Raw genomic sequence first — 18669 nt, forward strand, 5'->3', positions numbered from 1 at the left:
ATTGCAGAATTTTTACAATATACTATTTGTGTTAATATATTTTGCCTACTTCATTGTCACTGCTGCTTTGCCTTTTTGTGCATTTTTAACTGTTTAAATTTTGTTTTGTTTTGTTTTAAAGTCAGCTAGTGAGGTGCCAAATTTACAGAGAAGGAGAGACAGACAGACACCTGCTGGTTCACTCCTCAAGTGGCCATAAAAGCAAAGGCTGAGCCAATCTGAGGCCAGGAGCCAGGAGCTTCCTCCAGGTCTACCATGTGGGTATAAAGTACCAATACTTTGGGCCGTCCTCGACTGCTTTCCCAGGCCACTAGCAGGGAGCTGGATGGGAAGTGGAGCAGCTTAGATAGGAATTGGCACCCACATGGGATTCCAGTGCATTGAATGATCAGAGGGACATCAAAAGAGGAAGAGATCACACAAAAAAATCTTTTCTCCAGTGGCTTGTTACAAATATGTCCACAATAGCATCAACAGGTTCAGATCAGCTCTGTGTCACAATATTCACTCACATCTGTCTTCAATAAACTAAAAAATAGACATTTGGTTATATATTATTATGTAACATATTTTTCTCATATGCTCATACTAATTTTGAGTCTTGATTAATAAGACTTTATCCAAGAAGGTATTCAGCAGTAATTTTTGAATCATTTCTAGCTTTTATAAGCTACTCACATGCATAGTAATATTTCTGTCTTGTTGATATCAAAGTTCAATTTTTCCTCCTCTAATGTGTTCTGACTACCTAAAAATCTTTTTCTACGTCCAGACCAGAAAACTTTTTCTTTTGTATTTCTTGCTTTCTTTTTTTGATAAGCCTGAAGCTGCAAGGTAGGATTCTTCTTATTTTATTATCTCCTGTTAATATTACTATAACTGCTATGTTCTTTTACCTTTCCATATTAATTTTACATCTGGTTTATGATTATTTATAAAAACTACTGATGGGATTTTTATTAGTATTGTGTAGATCAACTTGAAGAGTGTTAACATGTTTACAATATTGAATATCCAAATCCATAAACATGAAATATTTTTATTTATCTTCTCCTTAATTTCTTTTTTTTTAAGATTTATTCATTTTATTGCAGCCAGATATACACAGAGGAGGAGAGACAGAGAGGAAGATCTTCCGTCCGATGTTTCACTCCCAAAGTGAGCCGCAATGGTCGGTGCGGGCCAATCCGAAAGCCGGGAACCTGGAACCTCTTCCGGGTCTCCCACGCGGGTGCAGTGTCCCAATGCATTGGGCCGTCCTCAACTGCTTTCCCAGGCCACAAGCAGGAAGCTGGATGGGAAGTGGAGCTGCTGGGATTAGAACCAGCGCCCATATGGGATCCCGGGGCTTTCAAGGTGAGGACTTAAGCCGCTAGGCCACGCCGCCAGGCCCTAATTACTTAATCACAATTTGGTAGTTATTAAACATAAGAATTTTGTGCATTTTTGGTAAATATGTATGTTATCTGTTTCATCTTTTGGGCTGATTATAATTGGCTTTATTTTTGTATTGAGTGTTGGCTTATGATTATATAGTGTTAGCATGAATAACTATCTACTTATCCATTTATCTATACTTTTGTTCATTGGTTTGTACCATGTGACCTTGATAAAGTTTTTTGTTTGTTCTAGGAGCTTTGCAGCTTTGTTTTTTGTAACTTCCATGTATGAATATAACCTTGTATAAAATTTAAAAACACTAGTGCTTGTTACTACTTATCAGTTTCCCAGTTGAAACTCAAGAAGAACCCAGGCTTTCATATTAGTATATTCACATCATCTAGTTTACTCCTCAAATGTCCACAAAAGCTGAGCCTGTGTCAAGCCAAAAGCAGGAATCGGACTTCATTCTAGGTCTCCAAGGGAGACAGCCAAGACTCAAAGAACTGAAATACTCCCAATGTTTCCTAGTGTGTACACTAGGAGGAAGTTGGAATAAAGCGCACATCTGAGACTAGTAATCAAACACTGTAATATGGGATGCTAGCTAACCAAGTGACATCTTACTTGATACATCCAACACATGCCCAGTCAGGGCTTTTAAATGAAAAAAAATGCAGCTAGTACTAATATTGATTCTCTACCTGCATTCCTGAATTGCGTTAAAGACGCAGAGAATAACAGGTATAAAAGCCCTTTAAGCCATTAGACAAAGTTTTGTGTAAATATTTTTATATTTGCATATCCCATATGTATGCTAATAAAGTTTCTCTGGAGATGTTTTCCTACCAGGGACACTATATTAAAGGTGATATCAAGTTAAGCTTATTGTGTGAGAAAATAAAGCAACAGAGTTGCATCAAGAGAAATAACATACGATACCAAAAATGAAAAGTCACAAAAGGAAAAATGATGCATTATTTTAATAACTCTTTACATTCTTATTGCACATTTCATCTGAAGATTAATGAAACATTCCTATAATAACACATGCAGGAATTATTCCACCTCCTGTCTTAACAGCTTGTCTTGAGAAGAGAAGACAATAGCTGTATCTATATCCCACTCAGCTACAAAGATCAATGAGTTAGACTGGAAAGTTAAACTCTCAAGAAACATTACTGATTTTTCGTGTGTCAAGTCAGTCGGTGCTCCATTCAGATGGAAAAACTGAGTCATGGAAGGAATCAAAATCAACTTAAGCTGCATGTGCACCTAGAAATATGTTTATGGGTGTAATTTTTAACAAATGAACACAAAATCTAAATTATTCAGTAGATGATTACTGTCTTTTAATTCTGTATGTGGAAAATACTGCAAACCTCTCAATTTTATAAACAAAATGAGAAAAAAAAGATGACTTTTTTTATAGGTAGTCTAATCTGTATAGGACAGGAGTGATGAGATTTTTCCCCAAGGAAATTTCTTGCCCAAGGAGAATATGAGTCAAACTGTTACAAAGCTTTCCATCTTCAGCAAGATAACAACCTCCTTCAGGCATGTTGTTGCTAGGTTACTATTAAATGGAATTATGGTAGTGTAACATATTCATAAGGGAAGAATCTGGAGATAAGTAAGAAAATAATTATAACAACTTTGTCATGTTTATGCAACAAGATGCATTAATATATATTCAGAGGTATTATTCTAGCGGGAGGAAAGAAAGGTAGATTTATTTTCCACTTTAAATATCCTTAGTATTCATTCATTGCCTTGCCAAGATTCCAAACACCTTAAAAGCATTTCAATTAAAGAGGATAATTAATCCATAAGTCTAGATTTCTGGATTTCTCAAAGTCAATATTGTACTTGATTTGTACAAACATTGACGTTTAACAGTGGAAATTTTTGAATGCTGGAGTTTCAGGAGACCTGACTTCTATATATCCTAATGTATAACAATAGAAGAAAGTACAAAGTATCTCAATTTTGAGGCTTTGTGTTTTATATTGAAATGCTTCATCAAAGATTATATCATGTGGACTAATACCTTTAGTTATCCCTATTATACAAATCAATAACCATTTGTGTATTGTAAACACTTGCCAAGTTTTTCAAACATACATTTCTGAAACTAAATACTTGTAGTTGAATGGGCATGATACCCATACATGTGAATTTATATTTTTGGAGCCTCCATTGATAAATTTGATAGGTAAATAGTAATCAGCAGATTTATAGGCCACTCAGTAACAAGAATAGAAGTTTTTATAGTGAAAGAGCGGAAGTACATGTATCTTTAGACTTATACATCCATTAATAGTACTAATATTAATAGAATATCAGAATCCCAATAACTAATTTACACTCAGGAAGAATAAATTCAACTCCCACGTTACTTTCTTTATGTCTTACATTAAGTTTCTCAAATGTTTCTTATACTCCAGAAATGTATTGCCTTGGCAAAAATGAGAATGAGCAATTAACTCCATCTGTAGCATTTAAAAAATAAATTTAGAACCAAAAATTGTACCTTTAAAGTGCAAGTTCAGTCTGGAAATTTTTGCAAGGTAAGGGTAAAAAATAAATCTGCCAGGAAATGCACAATAAATTTTCTTCCACTTACCACTTTATGAAAGTGACAGTAAAAGATGCAAAATCACTACTGACATGCAGGCAGTTCCTGAGGAACAAGTTTGAGTGGGATGGAGGGTTAAAAAGTGACCTGAATTAGGTTAACTATGAATGGCCAAAAATATAATCCAAAAAATATGGAATACATTTTTTAAATTCTGTTTTCTTCTACTGGTGGTTCAGTGAGAGGATTCAATATTTCCTATTTTATGATCCATTTCACAGACACAAAAAAGAAATTTTATTCCATGCCTCATTATAGACACTGAGACAAAGTAACAATAGAAATCAATGTTCTTCACTTTATAAAAACCCCAAATTAGACAACTGGTTCAGATTTTCAACCAAGAGAAACTATTTCCAATCCCTACTTTCACCATCTTTTCAAACTTCCACCTATGGTAGAAATGATGCAAGCTAAAAACCAAATTCTGAGATCAAGTTTTGGCATGAGTTAGTGAGTGGAGGATTTTCAAAACCTATGTATATTTGCGTGGCAACAGTTCCCAAGAAGGAGTCATCTGGTTTCAGTCCATCATCTGCTTTATATCATAATACCCATGTAAATGTACAGAAAACTGTGGAAGGAAGATTTAACTGGTTGATAGCAGTAGAGTAGACATTGGTGGCTAAAATAACCTTACTTAGTTGGCAGTGCATTGATGTGTTATTACTTTCATAATTTGAAATGTTAATATTTTGTTTTCATTGCAACTCAGAAGAATGTTTGGCTTGGTCATCACTATAGGAAGGAATATGGACAAATTACATTTCCTGTAGGTCCACACTGCCTTCATTTTTGAACATTGGATTATTCTAGTCAGTTCACTGACTCTTAATATCTATCCTGAGTCAAGCCCCTAGGCACAAAGTAAGCTGGGACAGGGGGAGGAGTTTAAACAATAAGCAACAGTGTCCCTAATTTCCTCCTGAACTTCAGACTCAGTTATCTGTATCTCCATAGTGGATACACACTTGAGATGTTTTTACAGCCACTTACATTTTAAAGCATTGGACCAGATTATTTAACCACATATCCAGCACAAATTCCTGTTATTCTAATTCACAAAATTGTTGATTTAAATTAAATGTTTGGGAATGTGACTAGTAAAATGAGAAGCTATCAAGCTGAGTAACATGATAAGTGTTCTACGATGTGGTTAAATTTTCTGAGCTTCTTACATAGACTAATCTCTGTCCTCTTTGATGATCTGTTTTAGCTAAATCCATCTTGATTTTGAACACTTGTAAACAAACCCACACTTTCCTCATCACAATATTTTGTATCAGACTCTGCTCTCAACCAAATACAGTCATTAACTGATTTCTTAGAACATGTGTTTTTAGTTCTTTGTTCTAGCTAACCAATTTAGAAGCAGCCATGTGCTACCATCTGGAACATAGATGCTGAAAGATTTCTGAGCCCTCTTCTAACTATCCTGATCTCTGTCAAAATTAGGTTCATGGTAGCCAGCTCTTCCTTGAACAAGACAGCTGTGATTCGTGTCTCCTCAGGGTCCACTACAACTTGGGCTACTCTTGAGCCCAGCTCATACGTCCATAAAGGTTATCAACATGAAACTCTTCAATTTTGAACCTTAATGCATTTTTGGCTGAAAGAGCAACAGAGAGAAGAAGAGACAGAGGGATCTTCCTTCTACTTACTCCCCCAAGTAGCTGCAATGGCCAAAGCTGAGTTATCTGAAGCCAATCTGAAGCCAAGAGAGTCTTCTGGGTCTCCTATGTAGGAGAAGGGTCCCACAGCTTTGGGCCATCCTCCACTGCTTTCCCAAGCCATAACCAGGGAGTTTCTTGGGAAGTGGAGCAGCTGAGACATGAACCAGCAACCATATAGATGCTGGCACTTGCAGGCAGAAGATTAGTGTGTTGCGCCACCATGCCAAATTACTTAACTACATTTTTCTGTATTCTTAATTCACATACATGGCTTCTGAATGTCTCAATTAAACAAATATTTACCAAGTGGCTCGTATATCTCAGACTTACATGTTACCCAGATAAATTAAGTAATTAATTTGATTCACAATAAAAACTCAAGCCACTTAAAAGTCACTGTAGACCAAAGGCCTGAATTAGAATGCTACAGTTGAGGATAGTGCCATGGCTCAACAGGCTAATCCTGTACCATGTGGTGTCAGGATTCCATATGGACACAGCTTTGTTTCCCAGTTGCTCCACTACTGATTTAGCTTTCTGCTTACAATCTGGGAAAGCAGTAGTGAATGGCCCAAGTTTGTAGGACCCTGCACCCATGTGGGAAACCTAGGAAAGGTTCTTTGCTTCCAGCTTCAGATCAACTCATTTCTGGCCATTTAGGAGCAAACCAGCAGATGGAAGATCTTCTATCACTCAATTTCTCATGATAAAGATCCGTTTGGTGAATTATGAAATACGGGTTATCCTTAGGTGAACTTGGCTAATCTATGTAATGATCAAGGAAACACACGTTTATTCATAAAAAATTAATGTGCTTTTGAGCAATATCTATAAAACTGGTAGTTTTACTCCACTGTGGAACAGAGTCAGCTATGAAGCAGGCAAAAACTGCAATTTATTTTTATCAAAGCGAAACATGCGAAGTCTGTGCAGAATGACTTGAGCACATATTGACAGATGAGAAAGTGTATTTGAGGGAGTTAATGCTAATGGTAAAGCCTTTGAACTTTATTCTGTAAATTGCAAGAGAACCCTTAGAGCATCTAAACCAGAGAAGTGACTGATATACCTGCACAAATTCTGTTTTTTTTTCTACCTAAACTTTGCTTTTTTTTTTTCCCAAGCAGATCTCTGCTTCTAATTTGTTTTTACATTTAAACACCAGTAGATTATTTCTATGGGAAAATATATGTAAATTATGTTGAGACCAGTGCTACAAAATGAGCTACTCGGAAATATTACCATGGGCTATCTTAAAGCGTATATGTTTACACTGCAACCCAAATTCCTAAATGTTAACCTATTTCTGAGTGTTTGCAATGACCCCATCCCCAGCAAGCCATGGTTCATATACCGAGGCTTACATTTTACTAACACTGGCTTAACAAGGCTGTAGAGTCTTCAGTTTGCACTTCTCCATACAAATGTTTTTAGAATTGTGCAGAACTCTTTCTGACACAATGATTGGTCTACCTAATTATGTTTTGCATACTCATTGAGGGCTTAGATTCTCTCTCGTTTTTTTTTCTAAACATATTCTAGGCTTCAAAGTGTTCTGATGTCCCTTTACACATGTGTGGTATTTCTTCAAATTGCATTCTACCGTGTGGCAGTTGCCTGTGTTTTATGAGCTGGTTTGGGATTTTTTTTTTGACCTTTGCAATTGGAGGTTATGTAATATCCTCAATCACCTCGCTGGCATTTTAGTAGGAAGAATATTAAGAGGAGCCAAGTCCTTGTCCTTTTGGCTCCTTTATATTTTCTTTTGAAAAATCCCCATCTGCCCCCTTTTCACATATCTGTGAATAGTAAAAAGAAGAGCAGTGCATATACCTCCCTGCTTCATTTCCACAGAATGAATTGCATCTTTCTCATGATCACTTAAGGCTATGTCAGCAGAGAAGAAATACATTTCGAATCTAAGCTCCAATGGTAAGAAAACAGAAACACACACACTCATTCTTCTAGGATGTGTCTTTCAAACAGAATCTAAACTGGTGGTAGTATTAATTATAATTATACCAATAGTAATAATAACCATCAGTGACTGGGAAGGCACATCTCAGCTTATAGGCACACCTGACAGAAATACCACATTTATTTATTACAACAATTCTCTGCGGATAAAACTGTATGTATTGAGGCAGAATAAGTCTCCAGGTCAAACAGATAGGTAGTAGAGAGGTAATAATTCTCTATGTCTATAACTTTGGAATCAGTTTGCTAGTCCCACCTCATGGCTGCTTTGTAATCCATACCTTTAGATGCACATTAACTTATTTAGCCAAAAATAAAGAGACGGTTTATCATTAGTAAGGCCTTGTGTTAGAAACTGCAAGGATTCAAAAAGGAATGAGACTTTGATGGATTCTCAGAAACTGTAGAGATCAAAATGCACACTGGATCAACCTAAGAGAAAAATAAATTTTTTGCAATGTAGATTATGTGCTAGCAAAGATTCAAGGAATGGGCTAGCAGGGTGGCATAACAGATTAAGACTCCACCTGCAATACCTGCATCCTATGTGGACACTGATTCATGTCCTAGCTGCTCCAGTTTTGGTCCAGGTTCCCACTAACAACCTGGGAAAGTAGCAGAAGCTGGCCAAGCACTTTGAACCCTGCTGACCAACTGGGAGAGGGATAAAGTTACTGGTTCCTGGCTTCAGTTTGACCCAGAGCTGGCCATTGCAGTTACCTGGGGATTGAAGCAGCAGATGGAAGATACCTCTCTTATCTTATAAAAATAGGAATATATCCAAAGAAATACAGCTATCTCAGCAGAACATTTGAAAAGCTCTTAGGTAACATTGCTTCACTAATACTCAGGAATACACAATCGGAACTACTACAATCACACATCCTTTACAGAGACTAGATTGGTATAATTTAAAAAGCCTACTCCTACTGCTACTAAATGTAGAGAAAGATGTAAAGCAGAAAGAGCTCTGTAGAAACAATTTTTCACAATCTAGAAAATTGGACCATCTTTATATGTGGGATTCAGTGATTTTTCTTGCAAGGATATCTCCAGTGGATATCCTTGTCCTGTTGAAACTGGAAAGACACGAATATGTTTCATTGAAGTATTGACTGTTGTAAGCCAAAATTGGACCACCTAAATGTTCATCAATAACATATTTGATAAATAACAAAACGTGTGATGACTTCATGCAGTAGGTGACCATTAACAATTCAAATGCAGGGACCATAACTATGTACAACATTAACATCAGTGGAACCCACAGGCAATATTATACGAACAAAGCAGATTACAAAATCTTATATGAAAAATGATTCATGTGCATTCACTTTTGTTCAAGGAGGGAACTTTAAGCCACTTTTAAAGAGTAGACACGGAGGTGTTAACACTATAAATAAAGGCGGGCGAATAATTTCCAGTAAGGTCAAATCATTGATAGTCTTTATGGCAGAGGCAGGGTATCCTGCACACAGAGGGCTTAAATGCTACCAGTAATTTTCTGCCTGTTAAAAAGGTGATAGCTACATGAGTGATTTCCAATTAGTCTTTATGTTCTACAATTATCTTTTAAATCATCTGAGTTACAAATATTCTTTTCTATGCAAGGAGTTTTTCAAAGCAGGCTTTTTAAAAAGACAGAAATAAGAAAGGCTTTGTAATGGAAACACTATTTATGCAAGCAATTAGAAAACAGGGATATGAAATTGTGGGGAAAAAATAGATAAAAACAGCATAGACAAAATTGCTGTTCCTCTTGCTACTAATTTAGGCTATGGACTTTATAAAATATGGGAGGAGTAGTCAGAATCATTGCAGAAGTGAAAGATTCTATATAATTAAGATCTTGGGGTCTTATCGGCAGCACATGCGATGACACAGATTTTTGTGACCCACAGTTTCTGGAAATAATTGTGAGAAAGGTGGAATAAGAACCTAAAGTCAACAAATTTGATGCTACTGGAGAAAGATCTGATTCCCGGGGAATATGAAAATGTGCCAGTGAGAAAGCAACATGTATTTACAACTAAACAACAGTGGGAGATATGATGAGTACATTTTTTTGAAGATCACAAAAACCAAAGATGCATGAAGAATCTAAAAGCAAACTTTATGCCAATAATTGCTACATAAACAGAGACAATTAGGGGACATGAGGAAAATGCTGGGTATGTATTTTTCTACAGAGACTGCATTTCTTCTTAAGAAAAAAACTTCACAAATGAAACAACACAGGACAGCAAAGCATTCACATCTTTAAAACTTACACATAAATATGAAATTACAGGCTGTCCCAACATGAGCCAAAAGTTTTAGTTCTCATCACTGCAAGACATCTCAAGCTAGACCAATTGAGAGCTCACAAATAGCTTTGTGGGTCAGAGAAAAGGTGTGGTAGGAAATGTAATGAACTGGATAGCGTCTTTGTCACATACAAATTCTCAAAATCAACTGTGAAAGCTGAGTTATAGAAGGATACTCCTCAAAGTAGTCATCAGCTATCAGATAATGATTCTTCATGGCAAGTTGCCTTGGATAAAGTAAATGGAACTCCTAGTGCCCCCCCCCCCCAACCAAGACGTCACACAGCACCTGGTAATTGCCATTGGTCTACTGATTTATGATTCAGCACAACTTCAATTACCTTAAAATGTTCTCCCTTGCTTGGTATAGTGTGGTCAACTGCAATTGGTAGGATATTGCAGCAGATATATTGATTTCTAATCACCTATTCCTGAGTGTGTGAAATCTAGGATTCTCACTTAAAAACACTACTCATTTTAAACAAAGGCATACAAACCCATATTGACAGATTGAATTTCAAAACACTATGAAATAAATAAGGTTATTATATCCAGCACCTTCTTGACATTTTAATAATACATAATAATGAAAATTATGTTCTAAAGTCATTATACTGAGCTATTATTTTTTGTTACACTGGAATTCACTGCATCTAAAGAAAAAAAATCCCAATAAAATTATATCATGGGAATATTATCCATAATGACACAACTACAGCAGCATTAATAATACAGAGAACTTAATTCTAAAATGTCACATCCCTAGTTGAGAGTAAATAAGAAATAATCACTTGTAGTTCATGGACAATTCTCTACCTAAGTTTCCATATCATAATTTACAGTAAAAATGTCTATTTGACAAGAGGACTCTTTATTGTCCTTGTTATCCTCAGTGAAACATTATATTCTAGGGTGTTTATGTTTGCAATCTTCTAATATTCTGATATTATCGTGAAAACACTAATGTATTGTGAACTTCGATCTATGTGAACTGAATATGCACTATCACTAATGTGATTATTAGACCTAAACAGATGAGTTACAATTTCAGTAGAAGACCAATAATGAAGAAAGAATAATTCGTGAAGAGTCTGAATTTCTGCTGCCACTCAATCAAGCCAAACACCTGGTTTCACCATAAGAAGGTATTTTCCACCAAAAAGCAAAACACAGAAGAAGCACTTTTTGTTCTCTCAATTACCAGATTATGAACCAAGGAAATGCCATCAAATGCTCTAAGCTTGCTTGCATTACTCATAATATAAAAGGTTTCAAATTGAAGAATGAAACCATTTTTCAAAAAGGGAAATTTCATGGAGAATATTGACCTTTCAAATAGGTCATTCACCCTTACTTGGAATATTAAAGACAGTTCATGCTGACTCTATAAAATAGAGAAGAAAATGGAGAAGAAACTGTCCCCTGAGTATGGGCACTATACTAAGTTCTCGCCTGTAAGGTACAAGTCACACTATTTAAATGGAGACTTGCACTTTCTCATCTTAACATGGCCTAATCCTATCACAGAAAACTACTTTCTAGAAAGATACTGTGTCATGTTTGTTCAAGCAGAAAGGTCATTTGTTCCTTGATGGCCATCTTTTGGCTACACAGAAATCAAACCAAAATTTGCAAGCACTGTTTTTTCCTGAACTGAGTCAATCTCGGCCCAGGGGTACTCTGTTAGAAATAAAAAATATATATATATTGCATCCTTCTAAACACATGAAAAATTCTAAAAATTGACAAAAAAGGAAACAATAAGACACTTACATAACTATTATCCAACATAAATGATCATCAATGAATAACTGAGCTTGTCCATCCATGCTCCCCTACACTATTCTACCTCTTTTAACATTCACAGCAACCTTATAAATTATAGTCAATTCTTGGCTTACCATTACAAGAAAAATCCCTGATGCATAAAAAAAGATTAGATAATTCTGCAGAGGTCATATCTAGTGAGTTTCAGATTCAGAAATTAAAGATAGCTTTGTATATTCCAGAGCTTTTACTCTCATTTGCTTTGGATACTCCATGAAAGTCAGTAGAGTCTATGGCCATATGAATTGCTGTATCAATCACAGCACCACTATAAAATAGATGACACAATTTAATTGGGTAATTTGAGCAGAGGTTAATAAAGTGACTGAATGCAAAAACATTAATGAAGTTCCAGGAGCTCATAAAATCAGGGAAGAGTGTCACTATTCCTAAGCTCAAATGGGAAAAAGGACAGAAGGTTTATAAGCACCTAGTCTCAGAAGTGACTGTGTACAGTCAATTAAGACATTATGTTCAGGAAAGGGACGGAATTTTACTGGAATGTGTTCATGGAGAGTGGCAAAATGTATTGTAGCCTCTCTTCTGTTTTGGTTTTTCTCCATCAGCCAAAGGTAATTGAGTGCAATCAGACAGTATGATCCACTGACACTGTCCAAGCTCAGACTGAAGGAACTTAACAAAATGGTTGACCTGGAAGAGATAACAGTGGTATCTAGTGAAATTCTAACATACACAGAGAAGGTGCAATGTTATTTTGCTATAAAGATTGCATCCTTTTAAGAAATTAGAAACTTTGACAGAGCATAAAATATTGTTTATCTTTCACAAGAAAAGCTTGTGTTACCTATGCTATTGATAAAGTAGCTGAATTTTCCAAGAGTTTCTAACAATCGTTAAATGCAAATCCGAAGTAGACAGTTGAAAAATGAGTTTTCGTACAATATTCAAAGCAGCATGTAACATACAGAGTCTGTGACACATTCTGTGCAGTTAATTAACATTTGCTGAATATGTTTTGGTAGAGATTGGTCCCTTTGTTTTTTCTAAATTTATTTTAATTATTCAGGAGCTGAGATTCAATGTAAGACTGACAGGCCACGAGAACTCTTGCCTACTGATTAAACATCCCCTGCTACCTGGGAGCTGGGAATTCAGCCTGGATCTTCCCTGTGGATGGCAGGTACCCAATTACTTCGGTACTCACCTGCTGCCTCCTAGGGTGTGCATTAACAAGAAGCTGGAAACAGAAGCAGACCTGGGAGTCAAATTTTGATATAGAATGTCGACATCCCAATAGGCATCTTAACCATTTCAGTTTGGATTTTAAAGGCCACCTCAAGATATTAGGGGGCAATAGAGGCAGAAAACAGCCCCATTGCTGTCTGTTTTCACTGGTGCATTTGTGACAGATATTTGCAACAAGCTCTCATTTCTAGCTTCAATGAAGAATTCTTGGAGGAACTTTGAAAATAAGCAGATATTTAAATCTATCCTAGTCACTCCTACTCAAGCAATTTCACTATGAAAATGGCCTGACACATGTGTTCCCTTACTAAGGTTTCAGAAATGATTATGAGGCAAAATCTGGGTGAATATGCCTCCACTTGTCTTGAACTCGTTGTAGTAAGTACATAACATACCTACAAGTTTGAATATGGAGTGATGGAGGAAATGCAAGGTGATTTTACTGTGCTATAACTTACATGTAAAGAGAAACATGTATTTCCATTGTACACTGACAGATTTCAAATGCTCAGAACAACACCGGCCACAGTGTAATGCATACATGATAATAATTTGCTGAGTAAATGAATGATTTTATTCTGTAATGAAATAATGTACACAAAAGATTTAATGCAGTGTCCACCAAACTATGAGAGCACAATTATTTAATTTCCTTTGTTCTTCTAATGGATTGATTACACATATATTCATTTTTATTAGAAAAATGTCCAGAATTTCCCTCTTGGCCTTACTGTTGAGTATTTGCGGTATCCCAAGAATTATATTAACAGTCATTGATGATTATAGTTGTTTTGTCATTTGAAAAACAGTCCTACCAAGCTAATCGAATGGATATCGCCTTCCATTCCTGAGTGCCTTATTTTATTGTTTATCCCATTTATCCCACAAAACACCAGATTTTATGTAACTTATAAAGAATAGAAATGTATTCTTACAGTTTCATAAATTGTGAAATTCAAAATTAAGGCAGAAGAAAAAATTAAGGCTGTCTTGTACAGACCCATTCCTCATAGCCGATAAGTTCTCTTTGCATCATCACACGAGAAAACAGAAAGTCATTCTCAGGTGTCTTTTAAGGAACACTAACTCCACTTCCACAAAAGTCTACCTTCTTCATATTAGTATAATGTGGATTAATTTCAACATGTGACTTTTGGGGAAACACAAACACTCATTTACATCCTAGCACTGCATAACTCTAACAATTATTAGTGCACAAATCCACAAAGATTTCACCTGTCCATTGTCTGTATTGCCAGTAGAATCCAACTATGCCACAAGGGTCACATCACAAGGAGCATGAGGGGCTTGTCTTGAAAATCTTTCCTGTTTCACTGATTTCACGATGTTTTTCATCACCTTGTCAATTGTTTAGTAAGTTCTTACCAAGCTTAATATTTGTTCTCCCCTTTTCCTTTCCTTCTCTTCCTACAAACAGATCTTCTCCTCTATTTTTGCAGAGATGAAAACAATGGGTCCCCAAAGTTAGTATTATTGGACAATTTTAATGTATAAAATGCACTAGAATGAAAAGTTTATGAAATATAAACTACATTGCAAAAGGGGGTATTTTAAGATTGTACTGATGAATACATATTCTGCTTGTCAATTTTTCAAACTGCTTTAACATATACTCAGTGACCACATGATTTCTGACACATATAATACCTAATTTTGAGACGTCCAAAATTAGCAAATCACCAGAGTCAGAAACTAGATTAGTAGTTGCCAGAGATCAGGAGTTACTTCAGTGAGGGTGTGGCTAAGGGGTGCAAGGTTATATCTCAGGATATTGAAAGTGTTGTATTATCAATTATGGTAATTCTTGCACATAAGTGAATATACTAAAATCAGTGAATTTAAATGAGTGAATTTTATGTTACGACAAAAATTACTGGCTCTATCATTACTATTTTGCAGGTTCTGCACTAGTAGGATACTGGAGTTAGGAGATATATTCAACCGTTGTTCCCACGGACTCATTTGTGGGATGTGAGCTAATGCAAATACCCATCCCTAAAGATGCATGCTGAGACATGGTTCATGCATCATAAATATAGCTAGGAATCCCAAATATTTTTAGAAATATAGGAGTTTAATATTATAAATCAAATGGCTTATCTTGATCCTGATTTTGATGTTTTAATCTTCTCATTTTAAACTTCAGTTTCTGGGCCCAAGGCCTGCCTTTCATTTTCTGAGATCCCATATGGGCACCAGTTCATGTCCCAGCTGCTCCACTTTCCATCCATCTCCCTGCTTGTAGCCTTGGAAAGCAATCAAGGATGGTCCAAAGCCTTGGAACCCTGTACCCATGTGGCTGACCTGGAAGAAGCTCCTGCCTCCTGGCTTCGGATCAGCTCAGTTCCAACCACTGCAGTCACTTGGGGAGTGAACCAGTAGATGGAAGATCTTTCTTTATGTCTCTCCTTCTCTCTGTAGATATGCTTTTCCAATATTTTTTTTAATTTTGCTTCTATTTCTACAATTGCGATGAAATGTATCATTTTTATACATAATAATCTGTTACAAAACAAAAGGTGTAAGAAAAATTAGAATCAGATGAGGGATAAATAGCCCCTCTTGTTTTAGACATGAGAACAGAGAAATGCACAGTGTTTGAGTAGTGTGTCTCAGCTCATGCAACTTTCGGGTCTAGTGAAGGTTAATCTCTAATTCCTTCACTTCCCAGGCCAACATCTTCCTTCTAAATGAAATATTCATAACCAGCAACTCTTGGTGGATGTTCTAACTTCTTTCTGTGGATAAAACCTGTCAGATGGAAGCCAACATTTTTCTTAAGGCAAATTAAAGCTTTTAGTTCTACAAATGTAAATGCTTTTTTGTCCTTGCATCCCAATTAACAATTGAACAAATATTTAAATAGTAGCTGAATGCAAAAAAGATCATACTATAATTGTGCTAGCCCAGGACAAATTGACAGATATTCCTTACAATTCTAACCTCTGGTTGATATTCACTGCAGAGACTAGTGTAGTGCGCTCCTTTTTAACTTAATTCCAACAATATCTACCTGGAAACAGTGTCAAATTCCAGGCCAATCCCAAATCAAAGCTGTCACTTGTCCTTTGGACTGTTTAAGTGCAAGTCTGAGGTTCCTACAGCCCCTTGCTCAGATTCAGGTTCATCCTAGAACCATTTGGAGCGTTTAGGGAAGCAATTCAATTACGGGATGACCAACTTTTTATTAAAGGAAGCAAAATAGGATCATCCCATTGCAAGAAGTACACAAAGGATGGTATATAAGAAGAGACACAGTTTCTTTTTTTTCTTTCTATTGTTAGATTTGTTAATTTTTACTGGAAAGACAAATTTTACAGAGAGAAGGAGAGACAGAAAAGTCTTTTTGTCCACTAGTTCATTCCCCAACTGGCCACAACAGCCAGAGATGAACTGATCTGAAGTCAGGTGCCAGAAGCCTCCAATGGTTCTCTCATGCTGGTGCAGGATCCCAAGACTTTGGACCATCCTTGACTGCCTTCTTAGGCCACAAACAAAGAGCTGAAAGGGAAATTAAGTAGCCAAGGCACCCATATGGGCCCCAATACATGCAAGACGAGGACTCTAGGCACTGGGCTACCATGCCAGCCTGGAATTTCTGTGCTCTCTAAGCTTGATACCCTTGGAGCATCTCCATGCCTTCAGCAACTCCAAAGCCCCAACTCCTTGTTTGGGAGAAGCCTTGACAATGTGAGTGTGATTGAACCATTGATCGTTGGTTATTAACTAAACCTGCAAATCCTGTTCCAACCCTTTAATTTTAGGGTTGGTTTTCTTGGGTAATCACTTCCCACCCTAAAGACAGCCCAGGAGGGCAAAGTCACTAGACATCTAAGCTTACAAAGAGACAGTTCCACCTCTGGGGTTCCAAAGATGTACGGAGCAATGTGTCAGGCACTTTGGGCAGAGACCATATATTTAGTTCATGTTGTATCATGGGTAGATAAATAGATGGATTGTTTTTCAAAAAAAAGAGTTTGTTGTCTAGAAACCAGTATGATATCTATAATTAAAATTAGTTGTCATAAACTGTCCTGATACTTGCTAAAATGTTATACTGTTCTCTTGGACAACAATCTCAAATATTTAACTCAGATAAGGTCACTGTGCAATGCCAAACCTCTCAGTGACAGCTTCTATTTATCAGCAACAGCTTAACCTTCTCTCATAGGCTATGCCTAAGGATATGACTTAGTCAAACACCCAATCATGAAAACGCTTCTGCTTCCTGGTTACACCCATCTACTATTACTTCCTGAGAACTCACCAGGTTCAGTGACACCACAACACAAAAACACAATCCCAAAGCAGAAAGAGCAGACGTAAATGCACATTAATGTATTAATTGTAAATGTTCATCATGGCTTGGAATAGATTTGATAGAAAGAGGGCAATCAGAGAGCCTGGAAGTGTAATGGAGTACCTGAAAGAAATGGGAGAGAAGCAGAACAAAGATCCAGTGAGTGGATATGAGAGAAGCTTTGACTCAATACCAAGGCTCAGCGTGGATCAAAAGTGAACAATTACTGCCTTATATATGAAAGTGTTTTGACCTAATAAATATTGATATTATTTGTTATGGGCATACTTGATTATGCCCATAATGTTTTAATAGTTAATATAAAGTGTAATAGCCACTTGCTTATTAGCCAAAAGCAACTGACAACCATAAAGCCAGTTATTAATCCAATCAAAAACAAGCGCTAGATTTTTATTTTATATCTTGACTGAAAAATTCAGCATCTGGCATAAAGTCCTCTGCTTCCTTTATCATTCTTTAAGTACGAATTTATCAACTCTGCCATAATCAGAGTAGCTAACACTGGTCTCTCCAATAGACTCCACAATATTTCAGGCAAGGAACCACTCATGTTTGCTATGTCATGCTATGCCAACACTTTACAGAATACCCAGCACATAGTACAGCTCAATTTGTTTAATGACTAATTTCACAATATGGATGATTTTTTAAAAAGCAAAAGAAAAGGCTTAATGGAAATAGAAAATAACCCATAGCAGCATAGGTTAGTGGAAACATCACTGGAATTGGAGTCAGACAACTCTACAACTTCAGTCTTAGGGAAATTTATTGTTGCTGTCACTGTGGCTTTTTCTTTTCTTTTTTAGGAGAGATTTATTTATTTTTATTGCAAAGTCAGATATACAGAGAGGAGGAGAGACAGAGAGGAAGATCTTCCATCCGATGATTCACTCCCCAAGTGACAACAGCCAGTGCTGTGCTGATCTGAAGCCAGGAGCCAGGAACCTCCTCCAGGTCTCCCACATGGGTACAGGGTCCCAAGGCATTGGGCCATCCTTGACTGCTTTCCCAGGCCACAAGCAGGAAGCTGGATGGGAAGTGGAGTTGCCGTGATTAGAACCAGCACCCATATGGGATCCCGGGGCTTTCAAGGCAAGGACTTTAGCCACTAGGCCATTGCACTGGGCCCCACTGTGGATTTTTCAAAAAGTTATTGGTTGAAGGAAAGGGAGAGATAGGAGGGGGGTGGATAAAAACAAAGTTTGCCTATCCTCTGGTCACTTGCCCAGCATTCATGATGGCTGGCCAGGGTTGGGCTGGATAAGGCTGAAGCTGGAACTGGGAACTTTCTCCAGGTCTTCCAAGAGATTGGCAGAAACT

This window comes from Ochotona princeps, chromosome 17 (genome assembly GCF_030435755.1).
Source record: "Ochotona princeps isolate mOchPri1 chromosome 17, mOchPri1.hap1, whole genome shotgun sequence".
Classification (NCBI taxonomy): Eukaryota; Metazoa; Chordata; class Mammalia; order Lagomorpha; family Ochotonidae; genus Ochotona; species Ochotona princeps.